A 15,640-nucleotide genomic window follows, 5' to 3' on the forward strand; every position below is an offset into this window, starting at 1 on the left:
TTTGAATACCATTTCATTCTAGTCTTGATGAATATAAGAAGGAAGAGCAGCCTTTTTGGAACAGGCAAAAGGCCTACCTGGTCCAATGTTCTGATTTCCAGACAGTGGATTTTGGAAGGAAAATTTTGTCATAACAAAGCAATAAAGGTAGGATGTGATAACCTCTGCGTGGAGGTTTTGTAGCCATCATGGCTAATAGACATGGACAGACCCTTCCTCTTCCATGAAATTGGCCAAACATTCCTTTAACATTTTCTAAGCCATTGGCTACCACACTATCCTGTGGCCACAGAGTCTCTGAATTTTGTATATATTATTCAAAGAGGTTCTTATCTGGCTTGCCCTGAAGTTCCTGCTGATCAATTTCTGTGTGCCACCTTGAGTTTTTAACAGCATGAAAGAAAACATTCTCTTTGTGCAGCCAACACTCCATTCATAATATGAGGAACTTCTCTACCACATTTCCTCCCCGACCTTGTTACTTTAAAAAATGAAATCAAAAGATTTAGTCTTCCCTTCCCTTCCCCCTACTTTAATCCAGACCTGACTGATGGATGGCAGCCAGCTCCTTGAGGAGGCAGTAGCAGTTTTAGATTTCAGAAATACCATCATGTTCTCTACAGATTTGTCTCCCACTTCAACAAATTTAAGTCACTGGGGCTCGAGGGCACTTTTCACCTGAAATCTCAGCCTAGCTTTGTGGTCTGAGCTTGGAGATCCAGCAGAAAATAATGCCTACTGCAGAGCACCTACCATCACGGTTTTGATTTCTACATGACCCACAACCACTGCAACAAGGATTTAGGAAGAGGGCATGACCTTTGACAGCCTTCTGTTCAAGTCTGCTGTGGATGTCAGATGTCAGAGTTTTGAGCTGATACTGCTAACCGGCTCAAAAGGGCCAGTTGCTTCAGCAAATACAGAGTGCCCCACACCCAGCGTTTTGGGGTTTTTTACAGAGTATCTCATACCCTTTGATACCCAGGATTAGGTGGAAGAGTCAGATACTGCAGAGGGCGAGATACTTGATCTCTGCCCACCAGCAATTCCCCCTACTGCTGGGACCGCATACCAGGCTCTTCTTGTGCCCGGGCTTTGCTCTGGTTTTCTCCAATGGAGGGACCAGTTACTACAGTGACTTTGCCTATAGCTGAGCACCCCACGCTTACAGATTTTGGCCATCTTGGAAGACGGCCAGGCCCTTAGGTTTTCCTTGGTGCTTTTCTGGATAGCGGAGATTTGGGGGTGGGTTTTCGATGGGATAACTTCACTGGTGGAGGTTTTCTCCATGGTTTCAAAGGGGTTGTGGCAAAATCCTAGGTTTCTCAGCTATTCTGGATGCAGTCAAAGTTTTTTTTAGCAGCCTTTTGATTCTCCAAGCCTGGGGCACTGCATCGTTCCACAGTTGCATGGTGCTTGGGAAGTGATGCTGGTCACACCAGGCTCCTTGGCAACAGTTGATTGCCTGATCTTATGGGTTCAGCTGTCAAAGCCCTCTCTGGCTGAAGGCGTCTGTGGCTTAATGTCTTCTTTGCTCATTGACTTTTTGGGGCTGTGAGGATGGAGGAAAGTGTTCTTTCTTCACCACCACAGTGGCTGCTTTCATGGAGTCTCAATCTAGCCCTGGAGTGCCGGGTTTGCTGACTGCTAAAGTATTCCCTGCCTTCTCCTCCTGGAACACAATACTTTTTCTTGCTTGAGCAATCACACCTGAGATTGTGACATGTTTGGAAGCTTTGGGAGTCATGTGCTGTAGAGATCAAACAGAGGAAGAGAAAGATGTGATGATTCACATAGGGGAAATGGAAGAAAACAGGATGGTGAGGGAGCAACACAAAATCAAAGGAACCCAGAATGATGTAGGCTTCATATTATTATCTGAAAAGTAGTCAGTTAATTAGGTGATAATGCCCCAATGCATTTCAACCAGAAGTCTTCCTCAGAGAAAAATGTTTCCATGCACCTTATCTTTCTTCACCAGCTACTCTGTTGTAAGTTTGTGTTTGGGATGGAACGCACTGGATGTCCTCTAAAATTTCATTCAAACTTGGTGATTCTGTGATATTAAGATGGGAATTGCTACTGATGGAATCGGGAGGACTGCTGAAATTGGCTTTATGGATCTTCTTAGTTAAATAAATAGATCTGCCCAAGCGTGATAAGTATAGCATATGCTTATTATAAAGTACACTAAATACTGAAAGGAGAACTTCCTTGAGTTTTTGGAAATATCTGAAAGAAGCAAAAGATGATGTTCCCACCACCATTCTGGCTAAAAATTTCAACCAGAAGCCTGTGAAAAGCAGTTATCTTTTCGGCTATATAAATTGATTGATTAAATAAATAAATAAATAAATAAATAAATAAATAAATAAATATCTCAACTCTGGGAAAGCTAATAGCATCTAGTCTCCTCTGTAGAGATTCAGGATTGAACATTTCAACATAAGTGTTATATTTTTATAATTTTCCCTTGCTGGGCAACACTAACATTGTTTCTTAAGGAATAGACCCAAACCTAAGATTCAAACTTAAGTTATTGCTGGGTTCACACATGTGAAATTCTAAGCAGGATAACAAAATATAGTTGTTGTGATGCACAACATGCTACATCCAAGCAAATAAACTATATGTTGTCTTAACATGATGTCTTGACTCACACACCATGTTTAGAGACAATGGCTTCATTCCCACAACATGGTGGGAATGTTAACTACATGGACACATCCACCGAGAAGTGGTTAGTCACTGTTGACTTCCAAGGTTTTTTTACTTGCCAGTCTACTGTTACCCAACCCCATTTTAGTCCCAAGTAGCAAATTGTGCTTATACAACCTCTGTCTCTGGACTTTCTAGTAAATCCTAGATCTGTAAGTGTTGCCTGGGGTCCCAAAAAAGATGCTGTGTTTGCTCAGAGGGCATTTCTATTATCTATTTCTTCTACATACCTTAATCAATATAATTTGCATGTCATGGCACGCTGATGTGTACATGTGTGTGTTTTATATGGGAAGGGAGTTATTTGCATGGATGTGTATGGAAATATGTATGCATTTCCATGAGTAAGATATAAGTGCTTCCTAATTGGTATAGGGAGGTGGGAGGTGCTTTGTGTTTTGAGAGGGCCTAAAAAACTGATGTAGAATGAATATTCTGCTGCGGCTGCTGATCATGATTTTATGTTTTTTAAACTGATTATGGAGAGTTTTGATAAGTTTGTATATTGATTTTTAACTTGTTTTTTTATTGTTTCCAGCTGTTGTGAGCTGCCCAAAGTTGCTTAGATGAGAAGGGCGGCCATACAAATCAAACTAATAATAATTATAATTATAATAATCCTATATTGTTGCTATATTGATGGAGAAATGCAAAAAAGAAAACGAAGTGCCATCAAGCAAGCATCAAGACAACACCATGCTATTGGCTGGCGATTCATACATAGTTGCAGCATAAGTTGCCCACACGTGTAAATAAGCCATTCATGTTGTCATCTCAATACACATCCCGCCATGAACCATCAAGAGCTATTTGATCAGCGGAGGACACACAAATGTATCAACCAGCTGGAACATTGCAAAGCGTATCGCTATCAGAAGCCTGAACCCTAAAATGAATCCCCAACATCCTTCTCCATCCTTTAGACCAGTACCTTAGTACCATCCTTGCTTTTTGACTTCTTCAGTCTCTCCGCCGATGAGGACAGGATACTATAGAGAGTTACAAATTTAACGCTGCTTCTTTGTTTAGCTGCAGAACAAATGAAACAAACGTCAAATGTAAGGCTCCCAGCTGAAACGGCACCAGCTAGGGATGGGCAAATCTGTCAGTGTCGTTTTCTCTCATTTTTACAAACTGGTCATATTAGTCTCAATTCACCGTGTTTCTCAATTGCATGCAGACCTTTCCTTAGAAGCGAATGTGTGTAGCTCAGGGTTGAACTGTGGAGTCCTTGGGTTCTCTGAGCTTGGTTGTTTGCTTGCAAACGTTTCGTTACCCGGCTAGCATCTTTGGTGCTAGAGTGGAGTGGGGTTTGCTCTCTGGTTATACAGAGTGGCTTGCTTTACCTGTGTTGGTGGTTTTTTTTCTTCTTCTTGTTAGTTCCTTGAGTAGGGTACTGTTTACTGCTTGATTGTACGTCTGGTGATAATCTTGGTGTTAATCTCAGCTTATCTGGGTGATGATTGCTGGTGAGATGTTCTGGTCTCTTGTTTCCTTTTTAAATTACCAAACACACACATACACACAACCAGCACAGGCAGGGCAAGCCACTCTATATAAACAGAGAACAAACCCCGCTCCACTCTAGCACTGAAGATGTTACCTAGCCGGGTAATGAAGCGTTCGCAAGAAAACAGCCAAGCTCAGGGAACCCCAAGGACTCCATAGACTTTTCCTTAGAAAAACTTCTTGTAAAAATTTTGCTTTGCAAAATTTGGAGATGTGCACATTTGGAATCATAGCCAAGTACCGCACCGTACTTCAATGACTTCATTAACTCCAGAAAGGGGTGTTCTGCAGGGATCATGGGTAACCCGTACTGATACTGGTAATTTAACAGACATTTCCTCTTACCTGTTTTTATTACAGTTTTCAGTCTGTTCTTGGACTCAGACACCTGGCTTTTGGTAAAACAGAGGTTAAATTAGACGAATTTAAGGAACTCAAAATAATCCTGATCGTGTGTTGAAAGAGCCCTCCAGATCTCAATTCTGATTGGTTTTGCCCTACATAATATTATTAAGCTAAACAAGCAAATTTTAAAAGTCAAAATGCGCCCAACAAAACCCCTCAAAACCCTGTTTTTTTTCATCAGGCCTGGGGATCCCCTGGCAGCAGAGAGCTTGCATGTTGGTCGCACCACATGTTACACCTTAATTAACCTTCTTGCAATCTTGTTTTTACTTATGTTAATTAGTTAATTATTTTAACTGGTTTTTATATTCTGATTTAATAGTTGGCTTTATCGTACACCGCCCAGAGTCACCTTGTAGGAGATGGGCAGCCATATGCACCTGATAAATAAATAAATAAATACAATTATTCAGAAATGCTTAATTTATTTTAGCATTGGAACCCTGGGGACAATAGGTTTTAAAAATAAATCTATGATAGAAATAAGCATCACAAACTTGCCAACTCTCATCCGTACCTGGTGATTTAGAAAGGGTTTAATTTGCAGCCAGAATGCCTCATGTTGTCTAGAATGGTTAACTTACAACTGCTCATATTTCAGATAAATTGACATTTGGATGATAGAGGTAATGACAAGCAAAGACTGAAATAAAATAAACAGTTGGAAGGAACAAGGGTCTCTACAGACTGGGTTTTCCATTTTCAGACAACAGATTGTTATACAGAAAAGTCAAGGGAAGCTAACAGATTTAAGAGCTACTTAGCAGAACCTTCAGTAGTAATACCTGATAGAATTTTGCATTGTACAATTGCATTGGGTTGTGGGGAGGGGGGCGGGTCAGATATGCCCTTTTAAAAAATTAATATAGGTTCTTTAAAAATTACAGACACAGGCCTTATTATAGAAGAAGCATCCTTTTTTTTTTTCTGAACACAGGGGGAATTCTTTTGTAAGATGGGACCAGCAGAATTATGAAGCACGTAGAGCAGTGTTTCTCAGCCTTGGCAACTTGAAGATGTGTGGACTTCAACTCCCAGAATTCCCCAGCCAGACATGTTCTACACATCTTTAAGTTGCCAAGGTTGAGAAACCCTGATGTAGAGAGTACCTAAACCCAAAGAGATTATCATTTCTCCTTCATATCTTGTTGCAAACCGCCCAGAGTCGTTTCACAAGGTGGGTGGTGACAAATCTGATGAATAAATAAAAATAAATAAATAAATAAACAAACATAGATACAAATATAACCAATTAATTAGTTCAAGCATACACAGAATTAATCAACTATGATTTATTTAATCCAGGGGCCATCCCTGTCACTGTCATCTGCCTGCAACATAGAAGTTCTTGGCTTCTTCAAAGCTTTCTTTTTCAGAGCAAAACTAATAGTACCTGATGAGGACACGTGCAAGAAGCATGGAGTGGACAGTTTGGGGAACGGTTCTTTTACCTTGTCCAACCCAGATTTATTTGTTTATTTATTTATCCAATTCCAAAATGACTCTGAATGGCGTACAATATTAAAAAGAACAGAAAATACATTATAATCCCCACCACAGAAAATACATTATAATCAGAAAAAAAAAAAAAGTTGAGAGAGAGTAATAAAAAACATAACCTTTAACCTCATATTCCCAAAAGGGGCCCACCACACTCTCTAACCCAAGCCCTGGGAGAAGAACCAGGTCTTCAAGGCTCTCTTGAACAAGGTCAGGATAGGGGCCTTTTGACTTTCTGGGGGGATGCTGTTCCAGAGGGCAGGTGCGATGACAGAGAAGGACCACTTTCGGTGTCTCATCAGGTGGCACTGTTTAGCCAATGAGGCTTGAAGCATTCCAGCTCAATGCAAACATATAAGATGGGCAGACACCATAGGAGATAGAAGGTCCCTCAAATAACCAAGTCCTATGCCAAGACTATATACATCTCACTTTGAATCAACGTACCTGGACATTTCCTTTTTCTCTCTCGCCTTATTTTGCTCTTCGTGGAATTTATTTGCACTGGGTAGTTTTTTGGGGGGATTGCTCAAATCTGGGTCAACTGGCACAGAGGGCCCCACGGCCACTGTCTTCCAAGTGACGTGAGAAGTCCCCACTGCTATTGACATCGTGACTTTGCGAACTTGCCGCCCGGTCTCCTCCTGAGAAGTCGGATGTCCCGTTTCTGGGGAAGAGTTTGAAAAGGCCGGTGGCTCGTTCTTTACAATCTTGCTTGGCTTCCCAGAATACGCATCACTTTTCTTGTTCTGGGTCTGATTTGCTAGGTGAATAGGAGCAACCGAAATGCTTTCTTTCTCAGATCTCACTTTTGGTTTCCTTTGGACTGCCTTAGATGGACCATCTGCCACCAACATAGAACTTGCCTTTGGTTCAACTCTGCCTGCAGGTTGATTCTGTTTTGGTGACTGGCTCTTGATGACTGGTCCTTTTCTCTGGGATGGGGGTCCAGGTGACTTTGATGGGCCAGGACTGCTCTGCCTCGATGTAGTGGCAGGCTCCTTTTTCCTGATTGCCTTGGGGCTCTCTTTTGATGAGGATGTCATGGTGGTTCTTTGCAACAAACATATTTCTTTTTTACTTTTTTGAAGTGTGATTGGGACAGGATTAGATTCAGATGATATTCCTGATGAAGGGCGCTTCTGTTTTTCAAGATTGGGCTGCCTGACCCTCTTCAGCTGACCTGTTGCTAAAGCAAGCTCCATTGGCCGGGATGTGAAGGCCTCAGAATGCTTGACTCCAGGAGAGAACTGTGCAGGAGAAAGATGAGAAGCCCACTTGGACGGGGGCTGCATCTGTGACTTAGACTGAACCTTTGCTGACCGGTTAGTTGCAGACTGCTTCATCAATTTAGGAGCTGAATGAGGAACCTGCTCTCTAGAAGGGGGTCTCTGTAACGGAAGAAAAGTACAGTGTCATGGTATACGGGGTAGTGAGAACCGATTCCCAGGAGACAGCAGAGATCAGATGCCATGACCATGTTGCTGCTTCTGAAGCTTTCTTGACATGCCCACTTTTAAGTGAATGAAGAAAACTCCTTTCTGAATTCATTCTAGAGAGAGAAGTAGGAGGATGGAGCAGCTGCTCCACAAAGCCTCAGTCACTCTTTTCTTTCCATTAGATGGGAGATCCCAGTAGACCAGCTTTCCCCAACCTGACCAAGATGGGAATTAGGGAACTTACATTCCAACCCATTTGAAAGCAACAGGTAGGGGAACTCCATATGACAGTTCTTCCTGTAGTAAGAGAGGCAATGGTGGCTCTCTAGATGTTTTGGACTGCAATTCTCATAATCCCCTACTATTTTTCATGTTGGCTAGGGCTTTTGAGAGCTGGAGTTCCAACAGTTATAGTCTAGTACAGTGTTCCTCAACCTTGGCCACTTGAAGACGGGTGGACTTCAACTCCCAGAACTCCCCAGCCGGTGTGGAGTTCTGGGAGTTGAAGTCCACACGTCTTCAAGTGGCCAAGGTTGAGAAACACTAGTCTAGTATAATACTTAAGCAGCCAAAATTGGACTGAGGATCAAGTCTTCACTTAACCAGGAGATCACTTGGTAATTTTGATTAGTCACTCTTACTCAGCCAATCCTATTTCCCAAGTTAAATCATCTAGAACTTTCAGAGAAAAGGCAAAATCATAACAATAACGATGTATCAATTATTTTACCTATTGTGACACAGAACCTAGGCAGTGTTTTTTGTTATAGTAACCTAAAATTGATCTCTCAACACAGTCTGCAACATACCACATAATGAAGAAAAATGCTAAGGACTCATCAGCAAATTCTGCTTACCCCCCAGCCGCCCTCTTCACCCAGAGCCATCACTCCTTGAGGAAAAGGGTTGACTATTAAATCACTGATTTAATTACACAGAAAAGGCCTCAAGTGGGGCAATGTATGGCCCTCCAGAGGTTGTAGGATTCCAGCTCTCCATAGCCTTTGCAAGCACAGCTATTGGTGAAAGTAATGGGCTCTGGAGTCCAACAAAATCCAGGTGTGGGCATCCTGTATATGTAATCTATTTTTCATATCAACTAAAGGGGTACATATGATTTCTATTTCTGCTTTAGACACAGAGGCAGATAGATGACCTTGGGCCAGTCACTCTCTCTCAGCCCTAGGAAGGAGGCAAGGGCACACCAATTCTGAAAAATCTTGCCAAGAAAACTGCAGGGACTTGTCCAGAGTCAAAACTGGCTCGAAAGCCCACATGCACATATGATTAAAGAGATAGCAAAGAGCTGTTTAGGGAACAGTAGTAAAATAAATAAAACAATAAATGACTCATCAAAATGTTATTGGGACAGCTGGGACCTTGGAGAGACCAAGCCAGGACTGTGACACTCCAGATGTTGTTAACACCCCAGCAGCCTAGGAGCATAGCCAATGATAAGAAATTCTGAGAGTTGGTTCGTTGGTTCCCCTAATTTGTGTGGTAACTGGAACAATAGAAGGTATGTTTCAATTAGTAGGTTGGAGTCTCTACAGCTGAAATGAATGTGACACCATTCACACACTGAATGTGAAAATGCTTTACAAAGCTTCAGCTGCAGGTTCAGGAATGAGAACTGCAATGGGGAATGGCCAAGGGTTTGATCTCTCTGCAGCAAGATGTCTCAAAGGATGATAACTTATATCTCACTGGCAGGCCCCTTATTCCAGGCTGTTTTGCCAGTGAATTTCCCCACCACAATGTATCTCGAGCTTCTGAAGTCCTACTACATTTTAAACTTTAGAAATATTTTGGAAGTGATTAGATTACCTGTTAAATTGCATTTTTCCCTGATCTTTTCAAATGTATCACTTGATGAAAAAAGGGTTGAAGGTGTATGTGTTTTAATCAATTAGAGTAAAACTTTGAAAGGTTATAAAGCTTCAGCAATGCTTTGAGCAAAGCCACATAGTCTAACCTGCTAATGAGAAAGGATGATTGGAGCAACCTTCAATATTTATTAAATATGATCTTAATTTTTGCTATGGCCACCCTTTCTCCATTCAGCCTCATCTCTTTCTCCTAAGGCTACCTACTTTTAGAATGTAAACTCTGTCATGTTGTCCAAGATTGAATTGGAGACCATTGGCCCAAAACCGATTAACCCTATCTGGTTTAATGGAACAATATAGATGGAGAGCAGAAGCACGAAAGAAGATATTTATGTGAGTAGGAATGAATGAGACTGCACTGATGGGCACGTAGTACAATGAAGGGGAGAATGAGGCAATGTCTGAGACTGAGAGGGGGAAACACCAAGTAAGCAGGTAGAAAAATGGACTGGCACAGAGAAGGACCTAGATCTGTTCTTTGGGTCAAGAATATCCAGCAAACTTCGAGCATTTCTATCCAGAACTTCTTCCTTGCATTTTCCTATTTCATCTCACCTTTGTGAGCTTAGCTTGCAGGGCACTACCCTTCCATACTGTGCGAAGCTCAGGTTTTCTCAAAGGGACGTTTTCTGGAGTCTTGATCTTTCCAGTGGCTATGCGCGTCAGGTAAATGAGGCGGACCCAGCGCTCAAATAATAAATCCGCCTCCCCTTCCCTGGCAGAGAGTTGCAGGTAATATTTCTGCCCTGTTGCCAGTTGCACTTTCAGCTGCCGTTTGCCCAAGTCACAAACAAAAATCTTCACCAGGTCCAGAGGGATCAACCTGTAGTAAGGAAAAACTCAACATGGGAAACTCAAACTTTGGAGGGAGGCCTGGGAAGGAAGGGTGGGGAGGGCTGTACCAGTCTCACCGAGTGATTTCTAATCCTCTAGATCTCTGCTTTTTATTTGTTGTTCCTTGTTTTTCCCGGGCAATAATCATCAGATCTGGAAGGAGCATCCTGGGGCTGCTGGCTAAAATACCTATGGTGACTACATTGGGGTCCTTGTGGATGTTAATGAATTGGCCATTTTTGGTCACCTGTATGGGGAGAAGAGAAGAGGGTGCCCTGAGATGCCACTAGGTAATTTTAGAAGCTGGATTTTAATGATCTTACAGAATATTACTTAGGAATAAGCATCATTTTGTTACTAAATGAATAAATAAAATGAACATTTGTAACTGTGCTCCCACCCAGTCACCTACTTCCTAGCAATAAAATGCTGTTCGAGGGAAGGAAGAAATCAATTCAAGTAGCAATGGAAGATTTGTTCGTCCTTGGCCCTATCAGTGGTCCATACACTGGGCCCTCGAGCAGCAGGGTCATGTCTGAGTGCTGGTGAAATGGTTTGCCAGCCAGCACAATTCAAGCTATGGAACAGGTCCGTAAGCATTTCTGAGGTCAGCCTATAACAGGAAGCCCAGCAGCAGTTCTCCCTGCTGAAAATTCCTGCTCATTCCTAGAGAAGAACAGCAGACAATCACCTGAAAAAAGTTGCTCTCGAAGGTTTGTGCACCTCCAAACAGATTGTACTCTGGCATCTGCAGCAATTTCTGCAGTTTGCCAGGTGATGGTGACCAGCCCCGGAGAGCGGGTTCATGGATATCTTGTGGAGGGGCCTGCTGGCTCCTTGTTGGTTCCCTTCCTGGAAGGCAGCAACATAATAAGTAAAGAGAACAGATGTGGAAACTGCTAGAAGAATCAGTGCATACCGGCTCACAACATTTTCAATGACATGCCAGGACTGGGCATGTCTCTTGTAGGATCTCAAAACCATCCCCATCCCTTTGTTTTCTTTCTCTTTGTCTCAAACTACAGATTATAAACCTCTTGAGCCATGGATTTGACCTCTTGTACTTGAACACCACAAGTCAACGAGCCATGTCATGCATTTCTATGTTGTAATGGTATGTGGGAATGGCCCCGGGAGACAGGAGGAAGAGCCGCAGGCTGGACAGCCATAATGTAAAAGGTATCTCAGCCCACAGAGGGAAATGGGACATGGGAAGCATTTCAGAAAGGACTCTCCCTAGTTTTGGGGAAAATAAAATAAAGGAGGGGAGATTCTTTCAGATTTGCAAGATTCTGTTACTGTAACCTTACAATAAAGGTAGTGTTCGGACTCAAGGTTTGTGCTTCTTGTCTGAACCACCTTGAAGGACTGACAAACATTTAGTTGCTCTTCTCAAACATAAGAGTCAATTTAATCTGATGAAAAAATCCTTCCAGTCTCCAAACAGCCACCTACTGAGACTAGCCTCATAGTACCTCCAAATCCCCTAAGTGACCCTCAGAGATTCCCCACATTTTAAATTTTAAGATTAAAAAAAACAAACAAACTAAAATGCCCCAAATCTCACCCAATCTTTGTGTGATCATATGACATCGTCTGAAATGTCAGGAAAAATTGCACAAGAGCTGTTGAGGTTCAGGGTATTTAATTAAACAAAATTACATTTTACTTAAATTTCAAATGAGGCTTATTTTGGAGGGCTACCTCCAAAATATGCAAAGTAACCCAGCAAGGACCATAATTTGAGAAGGTGGCTAACCTGGTATAAACTGCTGCACACAAGCAAAACCACAGTCACCCAAGCCTTCCCCTTTAATCTGGTAGTTCTCAACCTTGGCAGCTTTCAGAGGGGTGAACTTCAACTCCCAGCATTCCCCAGCCAGCCATGCTGGCTGGGGAATTCTGGGAGTTGAAGTCCACCCCTCTGAAAGCTGCCAAGGTTGAGAAACACTGCTAATCCCATGAAACTCAACACCCCTACCATCCCCCTGCATCTGGTCCCTCCCCACAACCCAGCTCAAGAACCCAAGCATGTACATTTTTCCTACCTAGAAGGGGTGAGAACATAGCTAGGACTGAGTGGAGCTCAGGGCGAAGTTACAATCCCTGCTTGATTATCATGATACTGGAACAAGGGCTTCTTGTGGGCCACAAAATTCTGGTTTATAATTCTGGGTGGGGCTGGGCCCCCCATGGGCTTCAGGGGTCCCAGTCTCTGTGCCCATTGAGGCCTCTCTTCTTTGCAATTTCCCCCTTTCCTAGCTGACAGGCATGTCTGTCCTAGTGGAATGTCTGTCTGCCAAGTATTTGTGCATTGTGACACCAGCCAATGGGGCTCCTGGATTGTTGGAGAGTAGAGGGAGTCAGCAAAGGGTCAAAAGGGGGTACAAAGAAGATGGGGGCTGGAGGAATGCCACTGTCCAGCCAGGAGGGCCGTTCTCTGATGTCACCGCTCAAATATTTTTAGGTGGTGGAGCTCACAATCTGGAAACTATAAGCATTTGTCTCCGATCTAAAGGGATGACAATATTCCAAGCAAGGTAGCTCTTCTGCCTGTTGGAAAAAATGCAAAGGATCCCTTAAAGTAAATTTCCTCTTATTGCTGCCAGACGATTCAGGCCACGTTGTCACTGGAAAGCTAAAACCGATTTATGTGCTTTATTATCTCAAAATGTACATGATGCAAAATGCCCCAGAACACTCTGTCATAAAAGTAGATAGATAAATTATTGTGGTCAGATGAACAAAAAGGCAATCTATAGTTTTCTTCGCAAGGTACTTGGGAATGCCTATTTAAGGAGAGGTTTTTGTCGGTGCTTCAAATCCCGCTAGAAGAGAGGTTGGCAACCTACGGCCCATGGGCTGCATCTGGCCCACCGCCTGAAATCATCCAGCCCGTAGTCCCAAAAAGAAATATAATATCCCCCCGGCTTGCAGTGATTCTAAAAAATAATTCAAGTTTGTAATTCCGTCTTAGACCTGATGTAGAACTGCACTGTTTTAATAAACTGTAATGATTTGGATGATGTAATGAGCCTGTATATAGCTATACGTATGTGTTTATAGTGTACCTTCAGTTACTGAGGTCTCTTCCTCCTCCCTCCATCATCTTTCCCCAACCGCAAGAGGCATTCCAAGACTCTGCAGACCATGATGCCCTCTTTTCCCCTTTGGCCACCCCCCCTTTTTTTCCCCTTAAGAAAGAAACACATGCTGGTCCGTGGTTCGTCCCAAGTGCTGGTGTATTTGCCCAAGACAGGGTAATGCAGACGTGGCCGTTGACCCGTTTGCGGAGGAAGGTTGCTGACCCCTGCTCTAGAAACTCAAACAGCGCTCAGGAGCTAACAGAAGAGACAAGGCTCGGCCAAATGAATTACTTTTATTGCAGATACTAGATGCCCTAATAACAAAAAAGCTCTATTTATAATAGACCTATAGTTGAAGTTTTCATGTTTCTTTCTTCTGCCCTTACATGGTAACAGACATTCCACTGCTTGTTTCGTGGCCTTGGATGGGGTTTGGATAATGGTCCTGTCCAGTGCCAGCTCAAGGGTATATGGTGCCCGCAGGCTACGTTGACTGATGGCACCACCTCCCACTGATGAAAAGATTTGCATCTTTAGAATGATTTGGAAGGAGGGTGGCGTTGGCATCCCCTAAGCTTTGACACTCTAGGCCAGTGCCTGCTTAGCCATAGTCTAAAGCTGGCTTGGTCATGTCTGGCCTCAAGTTCTTTTGCTTCCAGCTTTGCAGGCTTCAGCCCTCACAGGTTTAAACAGATTTAAATCCTGTGTCTAGATCAGTGTTTCTCAACCTTGGCAACTTTAAGATATGTGGACTTCAACTGGGGAATTCTGGGAGTTGAAGTCCACATATTTTAAAGTTGCCGAGGTTGAGAAACACCGGTCTAGATATACCAACTGAAAGGCAAGGCAAAGATCTAGCACTGTGTTTCTCCACCTCAGCAATTTTAAGATGTGTGGACTTCAACACCCAGAATTCCCCAGCAGTGCTAACCATGAGGGAGGGAGCATCACTTGTGCCTTCCTTCATCAGGTGAGTGACTTACTTGTTGCAGATGGCTCCAGCATTTTGTGAGCTATGACAGGACAATGAAGTGACAGGCAAATGCATCCCCAACAGGGCTGGTGCCATAGAGAAGGCTCAGAAGATGGATCTTGAGCCTTTTCCATGGGTTTCCAGCCTAGGGAATGATGCGCTGCTCTGTCCAATGGACTCTATTTGTTCTTAATCTTTATGTGCTATGCTCTACAACAGTGTTTCTCAACCTTGGCCACTTGAAGATGTGTGGACAACTCCCAGAATTCCTTGCTGGCTGGGGAATTCTGGGAGTTGAAGTCCACACATCTTCAAGTGGCCCAGGTTGAAAAACACTGCTCTACAACGATAGTTGTGATGAGCATGGGTTTGTGCCTATAAGGATGTCATGGTGGCAGCAGCAACAGTAGGTATCACTGCCTGTGTTACTAGAAATTTGGACTGGGGAACTGTGGCATCTCATTATGTACCATGAGGCAAGGGATGTCCAGGGGTGCGTCTCCACAAGATGATCTCATTGGCTCTTAGCAACATGAAGTACCTTCATGGAACTGCAGCTAGTTTTGAGGCCTTTGCAGATTTTCTGGATGGGGAGATTTCATTTTTTTTTTTTTTTTAGAAAATAGGACCCAGTGGTTATTCTTTTTGCATCTCCTATGGGATAAGGGTAGTATAGTAGCATTTTCCTGATGTCCTCCAGATGTCTGAACTTCAGTTCCCGGAATTTCTAGCCAACGTGGAATTCTAGAAGTTGATCCAACTTGTCTGAAAGATGTTAGATGAAGTGTAAGACTACAGTAGAAGATTTCCCTGCCATATGAGCCCTCAATTTCCCATAATTGTGTTAAGCATGATACTACTCTACCAACTCACCTGAGAAACTTGGAACCATTTATCTTCTCTTTTAATTGTCATTTCACCTGCTGGCAGTAGAAGAGATGTGACACCAGGATCTTCAGTTCGCCTCCTTTTCTCTTCCCTCCCCTCCTCCTTTCTCTTCGATGTCGTATTTTTAGATCGCAAGTGTGAAGGGGTCTGCTTTTTCTAAATCAGTGTATAGCATTTAGAACCCTTTAGATACTGAACAATTAAACAGTAAAAAACACTAGCAGCCATAGAACGAATACAACAAATGGCATCAGGAATTCTCCAGCTGTTAGCATCGAGAAGCCCAAGTATTATGCAGCAGATATAGTCTAGCCAAATGGAAAGCTATTTTACAACTAATTTTTTCTAATGGCATAAAAACTGTCCTGCTGAATGCAAATGGACATTAACAGCTGGGCT

At 42.9% G+C, this 15,640-nt stretch overlaps 1 pseudogene; it reads right to left on the bottom strand.

Annotated features, from left to right (window-relative positions):
- Positions 1–1,479: 1,479 nt before the first annotated feature.
- Positions 1,480–11,042, bottom strand: LOC148215703 (uncharacterized; annotated as a pseudogene).
- Between the last annotated feature and the right edge of the window lie 4,598 nt (positions 11,043–15,640).

This window comes from Python bivittatus, unplaced genomic scaffold (assembly GCF_059951505.1).
Source record: "Python bivittatus isolate LINGU-HERP-01145 unplaced genomic scaffold, Pbiv_v1 ctg000440_np1212, whole genome shotgun sequence".
In the NCBI taxonomy this organism is placed as follows: Eukaryota; Metazoa; Chordata; class Lepidosauria; order Squamata; family Pythonidae; genus Python; species Python bivittatus.